The following is a 15,338-nucleotide window of genomic DNA, read 5'->3' on the forward strand; positions in this document are numbered from 1 at the left end:
TCTCCGTCGAGTGGAGGGGGCGAAAGCCCGCCTGCCGGGGGGAGAGGCAGTGGTTGGCTTCCACGTAGGTGCTCAGGGTGCTGGTTACGTGGGTCTCCAAGACCTTGGCCAAGTAGGGTAAAAGGGAAATGGGACGGTAATTTAAAGGAGATGAAGGGTCGGCACCAGGTTTTTTTAGAATGGGGATAACTGCCGCGAATTTATGGGCAGTGGGGACAACTCCGGATTTAAGTGAGTCATTTAAGAGTGTGAGGGGAGGGGTAGGACAGTGTAGGAAGACCTCTCGCAAGATACGAGCGGGGGCAAAGTCTAGGGGTGAGCCGGACTTTACCTTTTGAAGCAGAGGAAAAAGTGTAGCTGTGGTCAGAGGGGGAAAGGACGTGAGTTTGGAAGTGATAACCGGGGGGGAGGGGTTGATGAAGGCCGAGGAGGGAGGAGAGATTTTAGCCTTGATCGTTGCGACCTTGTCAATGAAAAAATCATTGAGGGAGTCGCAGAGTGGTTGGGAGGGGGGGATCAAGGCCGTGGCTCTGTTAGATGAGGCAAGCTCATGTACTGTGGCGAAAATCTCTTTGGACTGAGATTCGGCTGCCAATATCCTGTTTGAGTAAAACAGGGTCTTGGCATCAAGTATGCTTTGTTTGTAAACTTTGAGCACAGAGAGATAGGTGGTTTTTTTGGCGGGGCAGTATTCTCTTCTCCATACGCGCTCTGCTCTGCGTGCGGCCAGCTTCTTCTCCTTGAGGTCGGGGGTGAACCAACGATTGGCCGCATGGGCGCGCTTCACCGTAATCCGTCTCAAGGGGGCGAAGTCGTCGCCTGCCCGAGCCAGCCAGCCATCGATGGTAGTCAGCTGGTCTGGGGCGGTGAGGCCCGAGAGGTCAGGGCAGGAGTTGGCCAGGGCTAGGCAGAAAGATGGCATATCTGCCTTACCCCACTTTCTAGCCCAGGTGTTCTTAGGGAGAGGGGGTTTAGATGCTGGGGCTAGCGTGAGGGAGAAGGAAATTGAAAAATGGTCCGACCAAGAGCATGGGGAAATGACAGGAGGAGTAGTGGGGATATTTAAAGTCCAGACCTGATCAAGCGAGTGGCCGTGGACATGTGTAGGGCTGTGGACGAGGGGACAGAAATTCAGGCTGGTCATGAGGCTAGTAAAATCTTTAGAAAGGGGGGTTTCGGCGGGGTCGTTGGGCCAAAAGTTGAAGTCACCCAACACCAACACTGAGGAGTTGTTAATAACCAGTGTGGCGAGGGTGTCTTGGAGACAAGAGACAAAATTGGAAGTAGCATGAGGGGGTCGATAAATGAGAACAGCCGTAAGGGGGGTCAAGTTAGAGCTAGCACGAATTATTAGGCAGTCTACCTCAGGGATAGGAGGAGAGGGAAGTATCTGAAAGTGGGAGTCAGAATGTGATATCAGGGCTACTCCACCACCTCTCCTACCCTCCGGGCGATCCGCCCGAATGATGGAGTAGGAAGGGGGGAGTGCGGCTAGGACATTGGGAAGGGAATCAGCCTTGAGCCAGGTCTCAGTTAGAAACAAGAGATCCGGGTTATGGGAGTCAAGGAAGTCGTGCAGCTCGTGCTGATGACTGACAACAGATCGAGTATTGAGGAGCGTAGCAGTAGTGTTGTAGGACGGCGTGGGGGGGACAAGCAAAAGGGGGCGAGAAGGCGCGGAGGCGCAAGGCAGAAGATAACTTTGAATAACGGTGGGGGGGGCAGCAGGGGGGCACGTAAGGAGATTTAAGAGCTGTAGTGAATTAGCCACAGAAGAGCTAATAGTGCCAGGGATCCAGTGAGAGAGAAGCTCAGAGGAGGTATAAGGCAACGAGAGGGCATAAGGGGGAGCCCCTAGCCCCGGCCTGCCGCGGACGGGCGCAGACGGGCAGGACTCAGGCTTGACTCCGGCGCGCCTACGGCGCGCCCGCTGCGCTCGTCCGCTGCGCTGACACATAAGGGACGTTTAAATAGAGGAGCAGCGTGGGGGGAGTGGCGTGGGTGGGGTCGGGCGAACCAGCCCGATCCAAGATGGCGGCCACTACCGCTCGGCGCCTGAGGTGGAATCAGCTGCCAGCCAGCCTCGCTGGGCCCCTGAAAAGGCAAGATGAAGGTTAAAAGGTACCTGTTGATGTTCAGTACAGGTTAGTCAACAAGAATATACAATTTAAAAGTAAGTGCGTGTCACCGCTTTTAATCGGCGTGACAGCGCGCTAAATGAACTTAAAAGCTCAGTCGCAGCCCTCAGCTCCCACGAGCAAGCCCACTGCCACCGGGCCGCTCGCAATCGCTGGGGAGACTGTGAAACACTCCTAAATAGAGGAGCAGCGTGGGGGGAGTGGCGTGGGTGGGGTCGGGCGAACCAGCCCGATCCAAGATGGCGGCCACTACCATTTTTTTTAAATTCAAATTCCAGATCAGGTCTGTCCCCGTATGAGGTCGTATTCGGCCGCCCCCCTAATATGTGGGGTACTCCTAGACCCCGAAGTATTACCGATGTTTCATGTAATATGCTGACAGATTACCTAGCTTCCTTGATGTCTGCCCTCAACTTATGTCGTTCACAGGTTGCTGCCGCATTTCCAGACAATACCGAGGTGGCACCGCACGAGATCGTTCCAGGTTCCTTGGTGATGATCAGAAATTTTGACAGATCAAGTCCGCTGGAACCACGTTGGAAGGAGCCACGTCAGGTCCTCTTGACCACCCGAACTGCCGTCAAGTTGGAAGGCAGGAAGGGGTGGGTACACCTCTCTCACGTAAAACTTTTCAAAGGATCGAAACCAGACATTGCCAAGAACATTTCCCAGGATTCGAAGGATTGCCAGAACATTGTTTTAAAGGACTGTCCCGCACCAGACTTTATTACAACCCCTCCCTTGTTAGAGAAAACTCCGCAACAGGAGTATAAGTTAAAGCTCAGGTCTAATAAGTCAGCCAGTTTGATTGTATAAGTCCTCCCCTAGGTGAAACGGTTAGACTGTTTCTGACATGTATAAAATAGACCCCCATAGTGAGAGAGTCAGTCGAAGTTCACTTCAATGCATCGTTTTTCTAAGTTTCATATTGTTTCTTAGCATAATGATTTCCTGCACCAGTTATGCTTTCTATCTGTGTTTTTCAGTTCCTCATGTAAATATGTCTGCTAATGCTACAGTAGAGCACACGTTTAGTGATCTGCCTCCTCACGAATATTCATACCGCCTCGCCATGCGTAATAACACATTTATCCGTATGTTACATTATTCACACCAGACCAGCAATGCCACTAATTGTTGGGTGTGTGGTCGACTCCCCCCTTTCCAGACATCGAAGGGAGTTCTGCCACTCTTTCCTTATCCATTTTCACACAATGGTTCGTGTGGAGCATGGTCTATGTTAACGTCATCCTCAACAGATATGTCTTTTCTTAATAGTACATGTTTCCCAGACAAGCAAGGTTTCCCCCATAGAACAGGTTTAGATCTAGAAAATGAAGTATATAATTTAGGAAATTATTCGTCGAATTTCATGGTTCTGAATGTTCAGTCTGATACTACTCCAGACTCACCTGCTATTTCAGTACTACCAGTCAAAGGCGAATTATGTGTCCGTAGTTATGGTTCTGTACATATAGGTCATAGTGAATGTACTACTGTTATCCAGTATAGTGACAGTAGGAAATCTATTTTTATAGCTTCACGTCATTCTTATTTTGTTTGTGGTCAAACTGCATATGTCCGTCTGCCCCTCGATTGGGAGGGAACCTGTTACATTGCTTTCCTACTGCCACCTGTTTTTCTAGCCCCACCTGACTATCATAGGAATTCTTTCTTAGTACACACTAGACACAAGAGAAATCTCCCGATTGTCGATTATACTGAAACCGCCGCCGAGCAATTCATTGATATAGATAAAGGTGTTTTCCCTTATTTAGGTACAGTTGTAAATAGTAAGCTAATTCGTAGGTTAACAAGAACCCTTGAAGCTGTAGTAGATGAGACTGCCTCTGTTCTAGGTAACTTAACTGAAGAACAATCCTTTATGAGATTTGTCGTTTTACAGAATCGTCTCGTCCTTGACGTCATACTGGCCGATAGGGGCGGGGCCTGTAGAATTCTCGGATCCAGTTGTTGCATTTTCATTCCAAATAACGCGCCGTCTGTTTATTCAGCTATAACCAGACTCCATAAAATTGCCCATCTGTTACACCAAGATCCAGGCACCTGGACATGGTCCGGTTGGTTCTGGAATATAATTTCCGCCTGGGGTTGGAAAGTCCTGTCCTTTTTAGGTATTGCAGTAGCGATCATATTTAGCTGCTGCCTCTGTATACAATGTGGCCCTGCGATTTGCAGCATGTGTGCTACCTCTTGTATTCCCAGTCCCAAGCCCTGTTCTAAATCTCGTTCCAAGACAATTCGAGACGAGCAAATGGTACTGTATGAAATGATAGACGGTATCATGAATATTGATGTTTCCTGATGGAAACGTAGTGACAAGGAGGGAATGTGGAAAAGTAAATTTTGCCATGTTCTGTGTCCCTACGCCTCATCCATCATATGTCATGTGTGCATGACCAATATGCATATGTTATTCCCCATTTCTGATTGAAGACGCAATTACAGTTGTGTCCACCTCTAATATGTTAGTTTCCAGTCCTCGTGAATACTACGAATATCAGGCCTATGTAAAGTAATGTTGCCACGTTTCTCAGTGTGCACGTTATTCAATTATAAAGTCCCCGTTTCCAGGCCTCAAAAGGGCCCGGACCACAGATTCAGCTCCTGTCTCCTGAAAGCCTCGCTGAGGAGCGATACAGCCCCCACCTGTATCCTCGACCCTTCACTTACTTCCTGCCTTGCAGTGCCCGGTGCACCCCGGCTCTGCCTCTGAGTCTGCCAAAAGTATGTTATAGTTCCAGCTATCAGTTCAGTCCTCCTCCTTTGCATTCCTAAGCTACTGAACTGCATCAATAGTTTCCGTCATTGTCTAGCCTTCTCGTCTCCATGTTAGAGAAATACTGTATTTAATGATCATTTAATATTCTTCATCACGCACTACATGTAGAATAAAGCATGGTCCAGTCTTAGAATCAGGTTAGCCTCTCCCCTCATGACTTCTAGTTTATATCGACATGTTCCCTAAACATTAGATACCAGATAGGGTTTAGGCACATGTCGCTCCGACCCTCCAGACTCTAGTCTCTGCTCCTAGCACAGAGTTCGTAGCCCCCAGCTTCTCCTAGTAACACGTCATTGCCAGTTTTCGCGCACCATTAGGTTAGAGGTCCCGGCTCCTTAGGTAGCCCCCTCCTATGTGTCCGCCCATTCATGACATATTCTGTTACGTTCTACATCACATGTCTAAGTAAACTCCCAGTTACACCTCTTATTACTGTTATCTCTCGCGACTGTTACACGTCACGCCTTCTGCTCCACCCACTGTTACGCCTACTGCAATGTAATGCTATGTGTTTGCGCTATGTATATAAATCAATGTTATGTTATTAAATGTTAGCGCGCTCATCCCAGACCAAGCCCCGGCAGCTGCTGGGCCCCAGTTGTCCTGCTGGGCCTTATCGTCCTTATTGTCCTATTCCTATGCAGGTTGTCCTGATCCTGTCCTTATGCTGTAATAAACCTGCAGAAACTCCTACTACCTCGAATCTTGACTCTTATTTATTGAGCTATCTGTTATTCATTCATTCATCCAAAAATAGGGTATTATTTATTTATTTACCACAATCCAAGCACCAGACCATGCACACTGCCAGCCAAACACCACTCAGCGCACACCGACAGCCAACTACCACTCCACACACACCACCAGCCAAGCATCACTCCACGCACACCACCAGCCAAGCGCCACTCCACAAACACAACACCATCCAAGCACCACTCCACACACGCCGCCAGCCAAGCACCACTCCACACACACCGCCAGCCAAGCACCACTCCACTCACACCGCCAGCCAAGCACCTAACCATACACTCCGCCAGCCAAGCAAAAATCCACTAACCCCCCCAGCACAACTCCAATCCATGCACTATTCCAGCCAAGCACCAGACCACGCACACCACCAGCCAAGCGCCTGTCCACGCACACCAACAATCCAAGCACAATCCTGCACACACCACCATCGAAATTAGAATTTTTTAAAGAAATACCACAAATCAAATGTAGAAACCTACAAATCTGCTAACACAAATTCAAAACCTAAATGCTTTGCACTAATGCAAACCTAAAAGCAAACAAAAAAATATTACAGAAAACAAACCAGACAGTACACTTACAAGCTCAATGAAACTCCCAAAACTTCTTTTGTGTGTGGTACGATTTAAAACAAGCTGGCACACACAATCCAGGATTTGAAGGACAGTCAGGACAGTGCATACGAGACTCCCTCCGCACTTCTCTTCGCCAACAGACTCTACATCTTTTAGTGGGTTTGTCTTTTGCAGTTGTGGGAGGAATGTATTCTGGAAAGTGGCGATCTTTCAGTCTAGCCACTTCCTCCACCACTCCAAATCTTGGCACACTTGCCTGTTCCACTAGTACAAGGCTGCCTATTATAGTCTCCTGAAACTTAACAAAAGGCATCTTTGACTCAGGACAAGATTTCTGGAAAACAACAAAAGCATTAAAGGATGCCAAGTGGAAAAGATGGATAGCCAACTTCTTGTACCAAACGTAAGCCTTTCGAAGAGCAGCATAAGGTTCCAACCTCTGATCTACTCTGTCAACACCACCCATGTGCCTATTATAGTCTAAAATGCACACAGGTTTACGCACTTCAGCAGTCTCACCCCGAACTGGCAGAGCTTCAGTGCTTTCGTCATGGATAGTAGTCAGCATGTAAACATCTCTCCTGTCTGAAAACTTCACAGCTAGAAGCTTCCCACATCGCAATGCAGTAGACTGTCCCCGCACAAGCCTTTTGCAAACAAGTTCTATTGGAAAACCTTTCCGGTTACTGCGCATCGTGCCACATGCAACAGTGCCCACTTTGGCCAACTCCTTGAACAAACGCACACTAGTGTAGAAGTTATCTACATATAAATGGTGGCCTTTGTTAAATAATCGTCTACCTAGTTCCCACACAATTTTCTCAGTCACTCCAAAAGTGGACGGACAAGCAGAAGTGTTAATGCTGGAATCCTTACCGGTGTACACCCAGAAATTATAAACATATCCAGTCTCACTGTCACACAGCATATACAGTTTGATGCCATAGCGTGCCCTCTTACTAGGAATGTATTGCCTAAAAACCAAGCGGCCCTTGAACAACACCAAAGACTCGTCCACAGCTATTTCTCTTCCAGGTGCAAACATCTCAGGAAAACGATCAACAAAGTGATCAAGGACAGGCCGAATCTTAAAAAGACGGTCACAATCAGGGTGATCGCGTGGCAACGCTAAATCATTATCAACAAAATGCATCATGCGAAGAAGAAGCATATATCGATCACGAGTCATAAGTGCTGGAAATATAGATGTTGCCATCAAGGGACTAGTGGACCAATAAGAAGACATTGATGGCTTCCTTAGCAAGCCCATCAAAAAAGTTAATCCCAAAAACTTCTTCATCTCTTCAACATATGTGGGAGACCAATGGGTAGCTCTGGAATGGGGCTTAAGGCTGGCACTGTGGTCCCTCAAATACTGCTCTGCATACAAATTAGTTTGCTCCACAATCTCCTGCAAAAACTCATCATCAAAAAACAATTGAAAATATTGAATTGGCAAAAAATTGTCAGTATCCACTCTACACCCTGGAACACCAGTGAAGTCTGGCAATTCCGGCTGCACCATGCCAGGGGCAACCCAGACGTCATCACTAACATGAGGAGAAGAAGCCACCCTAGCCTGCAGGCCAGATGCCTCTTGCTGCACTACATCAACGGGAACACTAGCATCCCCAGATGCCTCTTGCCTCACTACACCAACAGGAATACTAGCATCCCCAGATACATTTTGCATCTCTTCACCAACAGAAGAACTCACATCCCCAGCTGCCTCTTGCATCTCAACATCAACAGAAGAACTCGCATCCCCAGATGCCACTTGCTGCTCAACAACAACAGAAAGACTAGCAGCACCAGATGCCTCATGCTGCTCAACAACAGGAAGACTAGCAGCACCAGATAACCTTTGGCGCACCACAGCAATGTGAAACCTTTTGGGCGCAGCCTTTCCCACACTTGCCTGTTCCTGACGAGAAAAAAAGGGAAACCTTGAGGACCTAGGCTGCCGCTCACATGGCTCTTCCCTCTCTACCGGCACATCAATGTCCCTCTCTACCACAGGCACTTCATCAGCACTAGAAGAAGAATCATCATCCGATGATACCATGCGAAGAGAAAACTCACTGCCTGAATCTTCTGCACCTAACTCAAGCTCCGAATCGGAGTCAGTGTCTGGACCATGGTCAGAGGAAGACTCAAAAAGCAAACTAACAACCTGCTTAGCAGTAATCCTGCGAGCAGCCATTATCCTTACAAATCAAGAAGACTACACACACAAGTGAACAACAACCTACACTGTGCAAAGGAAGAAGTAAACAAGGTAGAGTCTTCACACAAAAATCAATACACTCAAAAACAATTCAAATCTAACCAAATATAAGAAGACTCACCAGCACCTACTCTGCTGAAACACAGCAAAAAGAAAGGAAATCCCACTGGAAAGAAAAAAAAACAAGTATAGATTAGACAAAGTACACATCAAGCAGCAATACAAAAAAAAAAGTTAACAATCAAGAAACACAAAGCCACACAAACAGCAATAACTTTATCTAGGAAAAATAGTACAAAAAACATTTACTTACCAAGCACATGCAACTACACAAGCTGCAAAACCAGCATTAACCGAACCACAACCTACACCAATACAAACAGCAAAAGCCTGGATCAAAAACAAAGAAGAAAAAAAATAATTTAATACTACATTTCACAAACAACATAACAAATGAATAAACAATACACAAATGTACCCCCAAAATCACATCCACACAGATGGGCCATCAAAAAGGGCAAAACGGACAAAAGTACGGGTTGATTTGCCCACCGGGGGGGGGGGCCAGAAAATCTAAATTTAAAATCCGACCCACCTGAAAGCGACCCTTGCACAATGGGTCACTTCCTACAATCTAAAATAAAATCCCTGGTGCTAGTGAGGGCATTTCCACCGCACAATCGCAATGCTGTGCGCGACCGTGAGCCAGAAATGCCCTGCAAAGAGACATCAGAAGAGAGGAAAATCACTTACCTCTCCCCTGAAGCCTCTTTGCAAACCCCCCCAAATATCTCAAAACCAACCTAACACCTCCAGGCGCAGGAAGCAAATGGCTTCCCGACCGCCTGGGAATCCCTGAAGATGTTGGCGCGTGCTGTGCGCGCTGACATCATCAGGGATTCTCATGGGGAGGGGGACAACAGAATTACTGTGGTTAACTGCGATGCTGGACAGAGGCACTTGCATCCTTGATTTTCACAAGCGCAATCCTAAAACAGTTCCTATGACCAGGAGCTTCTTTCTCCCCATCTGCTGCTCTCAACAGTCTCTGACCATTTATACACATAAGAGGCATGTGAACTCACACAGAAGATCCCCTATTGGCAACGCCCACCAACTAGCGGAGTGCACCATCTTTCCTAAATTTACCCACTATGATGGACAGCTCACTCAAGGGACCTGTGCACACATTGGTGCGATGGCATAGTAACACACACGGACACTGGAGACAAAGCAAGCGCTCGAGTTGCAGCACAAATTCAGGAAAACATTCATCAGCCCAAAAACATTTGTGACCTTCCCACTATGATTCACAGCTCACACAAGGGACCCCTGCGCACATCTGTGCAATTGCATAGTAACGCACACATGGACACTGGAGACAAAGATGGGGCTCGAGTTGCAGCACAAACTCAGGAAAGCAATCATCAGCCCAAAAACATTTGTGAACTTCCCACTATGATGAACAAATGGTCTCTGTTTCCAGATACCTAAGAGCCTTGCTAGTTTATTCAGATAACAACCAACACACACTGGGGTCGATTGGGGTCGATTGTGAAAATATGGTATTGTGTACAAAAAAGGGGAGAAATGCTCCTCTTTTAGGTGTCCCCTCACTCACCAGGGTTGCCCCACGGTGACATGCTTCATCATTGGGGCCATCCCAGTCCTCTACGGGCTGGGGCGTGCTGCGACTTGCGAAAGTTACGTAGGAGCACTTTATTAGACTATGTGTGGTGCATGTGTATTTGAGGAGTGGACTATGTGATGTGTGAAATACCTGCCCAGTAGGTTTACAATAAACTTTATTCTTGCCTCTAGGTGGTAATAAACGGGGTGGAAAGATAGGCTGCCCTAAACGTAATGTGTCCAGATGTACCTATCAACTCCTATCGTCGACATGTTTCGTGCATACACCAAGCACTATGATGGACAGCTCACACAAGGGACCCCTGCGCACATCTGTGCAATTGCATAGTAACGCACACATGGACACTGGAGATGGCGCTCGAGTTGCGGCACAAACTCAGGAAAACAATCATCAACACAAAAACATTTGTGAGCTTCCCACTATGATGGACAGCTCACTCAAGGGACCCCTGCGCACATTTGTGCAGTTGCATAGTAACGCACACATGGTCAATGGAGACAAAGATGGCGCTAGAGTTGCAGCACAAATTCAGGTAACAATCAACAGCCCAAAAACATTTGTGAGCTTCCCACTATGATGGACAGCTCACTCAAGGGACCCCTTCGCACATGGCATAGTAACACACACATGGTCACTGGAGACAAAGCATGTGTTTGAAAAGCAGCACACAAAAAAAAACATTCATCAGGCCAAAAACACTAGTGAGCTTTGCCTAGGCAGCACAGGTGTGTTTTTTAGCCACTTCAGAAACACACATCAGTATAAGTAATGAAGGACAGAGGCACTTGCATCCTTCATTACAATGCACTATCATTTTACTTTATAAATGACCCCCATCAGCATTTTTGTACAAAAAACGGCCTTTCCAAAACATTGCAGCCAAGAAAAGACTTCATAGATAATGTTCCCCCAACAAGGGGAGCGACCCTTCCCCAAGGGGCCGCTCCCCGAACTAAGAAACTGATCACAAAACCCCCCAAAAAAAAAAATCCCTAACATTCCTGCTGCACGATCGCACGATCGTGCAGCAGGAAACCTCTAAAATGCCACCGAGGGAAAGGAAAAGCCTTTCCTTTCCCTCGATGCAAGTTGCATCACAATCCCCCCCGCCCCAGCCGCAAAACTAACCTCTTTGTGCAACGACGCGCAGGAAGCAAATGGCTTCCCTGCGCGTCTGTAAACAAAGGAAGCCTCCGGTGACGTCAGCGCGCCTCGCGCGCTGACGTCATTGATGACGTGGGCGGGGAGGGCGGGGGGAGGCAGGGGAAGGTCTTCCCCTGCCATCCCCGCAAAAACAAAAAAAATCAGGCAGACTCGGAGGGAGCGCTGGCGCTTCCCCCGAGGGTGGGGCTCATGACGAGCTGGGCTCGTCATGAGCGTGCGAGGAGGCTACGCCATGACGAGCCCAGCTCGTCATCAGCCCCGAAGGGGTTAATGCACTTTTGAGTGTGTTATTCACTTATGAAAGAGGGTTTGGCGTTTCGCTTTGTCCCTGAATCACCTAGTGGGAATGATAACAACCAGAAAACACTTCCTGCACAACACTGCACTAGGCGGTGTATGAACACAGTTCAATGTGGTTTCCAATTGTATTGGTGCACTGAACTGAGTACGTGCACCAGGGAGTTTGAAATTCAACCCTTGCGAGCCATGGGAGGGTGGGGGCAAGACTGTGACACTTTCATTCTTGGAAGTTTGAACGTTCAAAGCATCATTCGACTACGCTTTCCCGTTACGCACTAAAGAGCACATTGATCTGTCCAGCCAATGAGTCATAAGTTTGAAAATCCCCTCTGCTGTGCATTAAAAGGATATTTCAAGTCACCTCTGCGTTCCATGACCTTAACACGGAGCTTTGATTTGGCTTAGATGGCGACTGAGCAGTACATGGATTGAAGAAGCTTCTTGAGGCAAGCCCATCTGACATCAGAGATGATCATGGGCAAGAGGCACTCTGCTTGATCGCAGGATCCAGGCCTGGGATACATGCCGAGCAGGCTCTCCCCAGCCACCACAACAGGGTGGACCACCCTCCCTTGGCCCTAAGGGGCTACTATGCGAAACAGAGGACCCCGATCATTGGGACAGGCACGGAAGGCTGGGCACGATGCTCCCCCTTAGCATAGCTGGTGAAAACAAATTGTTTGCTCTCTTTCTAAGTACAGACTAACATCTTGGGATGCGCTGAGAACACCTTAAGTGAGCCTGATGCCCTGAGCCGGCGGGACCGAGGAGGGTATGGAGCATTCAGACCGACGAGAAGGGTCCCACATGTGCTGACTGTCCACCTTACTAGAAGCCAGAGAAGCATTTACCACCCCAGCACGTTTACTGGCCCAACATTGACCCCTTCATTGCATTGGCGAGCAATCGAGGGGGAAGTGCGAGGCGTCAGAGGGGAGATTCCTTACGGATCACTGACATAATATCGATGTCAAAAATATCGAGATACCAAAATATCGAGGATAAAATATCGAGGGACAAAATATCGACTGCCTATCTTCAAACAGGTAAGTACTAAAATATCGACTTCATAATATCGACTTACAAAAATATAGACTGTCAAAATATCGATTTTTTTAAATGTCTTAAAATTAAGTTAAAAATAATATATATAAATATATTTAATATAAACTTAGAAATAATTATTAAATAAATGTAATATTAATAAATAATTAATATAAATTAAAAAATTATATCACCAAAAATAATGCATATATATATATATATTATATATATATATATATATATATATATATATATATATATATATATATAAACATATTATTAAATAAACATATTAATATAATATAATTTATTTTAATTTAATTTCATTAAATTAATTTAAGTTAAATTTAATTTTACTTTATTTTTACACTGTACCCCTGTACCCCAAAAACCCAAAACTGACCCTGAACCCTAAAAATGCCCCTTTACCCAAAAACTAAAAACTGACCCTGAACCCTAAAAAACCCCTTTATCCAAAAACTAAAAACTGACCCTGAACCCTTAAAATACCCCTTTACCCAAAAACTAAAAACTGACCCTGAACCCTAAAAATACCCCTTTACCCAAAAACTGAAAACTGACCCTGAACCCTAAAAATACCCCTTTACCCAAAAACTAAAAACTGACCCTGAACCCTAAAAATACCCCTTTACCCAAAAACTAAAAACTGACCCTGAACCCTAAAAATACCCCTTTACCAAAAAACTGAAAACTGACCCTGAACCCTAAAAATATCCCTTTACCCAAAAACTAAAAACTGACCCTGAACCCTAAAAATACCCCTTTACCCAAAAACTAAAAACTGACCCTGAACCCTAAAAATACCCCTTTACCAAAAAACTGAAAACTGACCCTGAACCCTAAAAATACCCCTTTACCGAAAAACTAAAAACTGACCCTGAACCCTAAAAATACCCCTTTACCCAAAAACTAAAAACTGACCCTGAATCCTAAAAATACCCCTTTACACAAAAACTGAAAACTGACTCTGAACATAAAAAATACCCCTTTACCCAAAAACTAAAAACTGACCCTGAACCCTAAAAATACCCCTTTACCAAAAAACTGAAAACTGACCCTGAACCCTAAAAATACCCCTTTACCCAAAAACTAAAAACTGACCCTGAACCCTAAAAATACCCCTTTACCAAAAAACTGAAAACTGACCCTGAACCCTAAAAATACCCCTTTACCCAAAAACTAAAAACTGACCCTGAACCCTAAAAATACCCCTTTACCAAAAAACCCAAAACTGACCCTGAACCCTAAAAATACCCCTCTACCCAAAAACCCAAAACTTAAATTTAATTTCCAAAACCAATTACTTTTATTTACGAAGTTAATTTTATTTAATGGTCAATTATTAATTAATTAACAAATGTAATTAATTTACATATTTAATTAGTTATTATTAAATTACTCCCCACCCTATCCCCCTATAAACTCACAACCCACTACAGAAATTAATTTACTAATTATTATTTATTTATTCTTTAAATATTTATAATTACCAATTATATTTTAATTATTTACAAAATAATAATTAATTAACAATTACTATTATATTACAGATTTAATTAATTATATTTAAATTACTTCCCACCCTATTCCCCTATAAACCCACAACCCGCTACCGAAAATATTTTACTAAAATATAATTATTGATCAATTAATCAACTATTATTAATTACCAATTATATTTTAATTAATTAACAATTAATAATTAATTAACAATTACTATTATATTACAGATTTAATTAATTATATTTAAATTACTTCCCACCCTATTCCCCTATAAACCCACAACCCGCTACCGAAAATATTTTACTAAAATATAATTATTGATCAATTAATCAACTATTATTAATTACCAATTATATTTTAATTAATTAACAATTAATAATTAATTAACAATTACTATTATATTACAGATTTAATTAATTATATTTAAATTACTTCCCACCCTATTCCCCTATAAACCCACAACCCGCTACAGAAAATATTTTACGAAAATATAATTATTGATCAATTAATCAATTATTATTAATTACCAATTATATTTTAATTAATTAACAATTAATAATTAATTAACAATTACTATTATATTACAGATTTAGTTAATTATATTTAAATTACTTCCCACCCTATTCCCCTATAAACCCACAACCCGCTACAGAATAATATTACACAAAAAATTAAAAATATTATTAACACCTTAAATTCGATATTTTTGTTGTCTATATTATGTCTAGTCGATATTATGTCCATTCTATATTTTTGATTCGATATTATGTCCATTTTAGTCGATATTTTTGTTGTCTATATTATGTCTAGTCGATATTATGTCCATTCTATATTTTTTACTCGATATTCTGTCCAGTCGAAAAAAACAACTCGATATTATGACTGCACACCATTCCTTACATCTACCTGGCAGCAGTGATTGGTGGGGGGACATGTCCTATTGATTAGAGGGGTGAAGAGCTGGTGCCAGAGGGGAGATTCCTTACACTTCCCCGGCAGCAGTGACTGCTTGGGCGGGCACGTCCTATTGAATAGAGGGTTGCGCACTAAGCCCTCGCAGCACTTCAGATGCAGACCCCTCTCGACTCACTCCGACACAAAGATGGTCAAGAAAGAGCAGCACAAGGGATACACAGATAGTGGGGGGGAGGAACCTCGC

The sequence above is a fragment of the Lissotriton helveticus genome, chromosome 1_2, assembly GCF_964261635.1.
Source record: "Lissotriton helveticus chromosome 1_2, aLisHel1.1, whole genome shotgun sequence".
Taxonomy (NCBI): domain Eukaryota; kingdom Metazoa; phylum Chordata; class Amphibia; order Caudata; family Salamandridae; genus Lissotriton; species Lissotriton helveticus.